Here is a 3090-nt window from a genome sequence, read left to right on the forward strand (position 1 = left end):
TTTTTCCCAAGGTCAAAAATTTAGCTCACCAGTGGGAGAACGGGCACTGACATTTAATTCAATGGGCAGAGATTTCAAGCTTCTACCTAAATAAAAGATTAAATTAAATTTATTCTTTTTCTCTTTATTACTACTTGGTTTGCATTGTATTTATATAATGTGTCTCAAATATAGATATTTTAAAGATATATATATATAAAATACATAGATTGTGGGAAAAACATATAATGAGTAACATATATATGTATATATTTTTTTCCTTCCATGATCCAAAATATCATTACCATTTTCCACTGAGTGATGTCTAGGTACTCCGGTAACAAATTGGTTGTGTGAATAAAACCTCAGACTTTAGAAAGATTTCCTCTACCCTGTGTGGGAACATTTTGAAAACTCTGAACTTACTTCAAGGAGGCAGCTAAAATTGTCAGATTGTTTCAACATACTTCTTCACTTAGTTTTCTTGTTAATTGATAACATTAAGAACATTTTATCAGAAGTATAAGGAAGAAATAAAAATTAATACATATCTCATCATAACCCCAAAAACATGAGTGGACAGATGAGAAGGGCAGAAGTGCCTTGCCTTGAGACCCAAGATTTATGCCAGTCCCTGAAATCAGGTGATGAGCTACCACACTTTGAACAGACTTATTGGGGACCCCCCCAACCTCAACCCCTGGACATATCCTCAAATTCAATTGCCACATCTCTGGTCTCTGCTTGGAGAAAAGAAATGCTTCAGCCCCAAATTGCCCCCCGCCCATTATTTACTACCCCGCCACCTACACGCTGGTAAAATAGAGCTGTGGTAGATCACCCACTTCTGTAATATAAATAATTACCCGAACAAGATAGTTAGAAGGAATGTCCCCCTCCATTCAAAATGAAAATCCACATCATGCCCCAATATTTTTAGCTCCACTTTTCTATTGGGAACTAATTTTGTGAAAGTGCACATCATCATAGTCATTTACTTCAGCCATTTGGTGAGCTGCATTAATTTCTGCAGCTTCTTTTAAAAGATAAACCACATTTAATGGCCATGCTAAATATTATAAAGCCTTCAAGCATCTGAAGGACAGCATGGTAAGTCTCCACTAGACTGAAGAGGACATTCATGTCCCATTTATAAGGATTCCTAATGCATTCTCCATTATCATTCCACTCACTCATTGAGTTCCATTATAACTTATATTGATTCTATTTTCAGAGGGAGTCTGGGGATGAGACAAAGAAGTAATTAAGTAGTTTTTCAAAGGATAACCACTGCCACCTAAAATCATTAAAGGAAAATAAAATACCGACCATCCTCTACCATATCAAAATGAATTCATAGCTGCTCAAGGAGTCAACTTCTGAAACATTAAAATCTAGAAAATTTGGAGAATTTGGAAGCATAACTAACTGAAACTGACTGTTTTTACGAGTGCCTGTAGACAGTCATGATGTAGTGTGAATTCACATCTGTCTTGGATATCAGCTATGTTCCAGGAATAGCTGCGGCTCTGTTGCCACATCCTTGAAAATGTGTACTTTAAAAATTAATGTCCTATATAAATACTATATGCACTTTGGGCTTATTCCTGTGTTGAGGCATTGCTTTGTGGAAAACTGGTGTTAGTGTGTAAGGGCCTATTCAGCCAGAGCGGCCCCACCCTGGTTGAACCGCCATTTTGTTGTAAAACTTAAATTGACACCCCCCCATCCCCCCAAGGGAACTTACTTAAAAGCAAGTCCAGGAAACCAGTCCCAGGTACCAAAGTGCAAATACAAGGGTGGGTCAGACCAGGCAGAGACATCCCATCAGTGGGAGCACATACTGTCTCCTAGCTACCAAGGTGGTGGGCTAGTTTCCGTGGCTACTGAGGGGTGAATTGTAATTCAGTTAGCCACCTGTGTGTGGCCAGGCCCAACCACATGGCCACTAACTATAAAAGTTAGTCTGGAAAGCAGGGAGGGGCCGTCCTCTGTGAGGGGCAGCCCCTACTGGTCTGTTTGACAGTCGCTCTAATTCCTGATGCTTGGCGTGAAATAAAGCTTTGCTTGACCTTCGCTTTGTATCAGTCTCGCTCCTTAAATCACGGACCCATTATTGGGGTACCCAATTTTGGGGTACCCAACAAGTGTTTTTTTAAATTTAATTTTATTTTTAAACTGATGTTAGTTTTAAAGCATTCAAATAAACTTCATTCAGGGGATCAAAAGGAAAAAAAAAAAAAAAGCTCTGCCTAAAAGAAATGGTGAGGTGGGCAGTATCTGTTTTAAATAGAAAATTTAAATATGACCCTTGCCTCTGGTATTTAATTCAAGTAATTGATGTGCTATGCATATGGCAGTGAAACATATAGATGGCAGTGGTAAAAATTTACAAGCTTTAAAAAATATGTGTAGTTAGATAAGTTAAAAATTATACATCCTTTGTGTTTTGCAGGAGTACCTACCTGACCCAGAAGCAAACCAGCTCAGAGTAAGTCACATATGATCCTTTAGCAAATTAAGTGTGGTTGACTCTCTGTAAGTGGTAGGTTCAGATATTTCCTGTAAATGTGAGTAGTAATTCACAAAACTGACAACATCGTTTTTTACAAAAGAGGATGGTGGGTCTTTTTATCTAATCAGGACCGGAGGCAAAAAGCCATTCATACTTTAATCCCAAAGATATACAACTGAAAAAAATCTCTTAGATGTTTGGTTCAGTGATTTTTTTTTCAAACCCTATTCTTCAGATGTGTGTCAGAGGCCCTGTGGGTAGGAACAAGGAAGTGGAGGTAGTTAGAATAGATAAGTTCCCTGCACCATCATCCAAACAAGAACAATCACCCCAATAGTGGGCTTCTGTACAAGATAATAAAGAAAACAATGCTCAGGCTGAAAACGTTTGAAACTCCATTTTGATTATCTTATAGATGAAACCTTTTGGTTCTGGAGGAAAGAGTTTGCACAGGCCTATTTAATTATTAGAAATAGGAACAGAAACAGAACCTGATCCTAGGTCACATAGACAACTGAGATAGTTGAAGCTATGCAGGTTACCCTTCACGGTCTGATGGGTCATTCTTTGAACTCCTAGGATAGAGTGATTCCCAC

The sequence above is a fragment of the Mustela lutreola genome, chromosome 9 (genome assembly GCF_030435805.1).
Source record: "Mustela lutreola isolate mMusLut2 chromosome 9, mMusLut2.pri, whole genome shotgun sequence".
NCBI lineage: Eukaryota > Metazoa > Chordata > Mammalia > Carnivora > Mustelidae > Mustela > Mustela lutreola.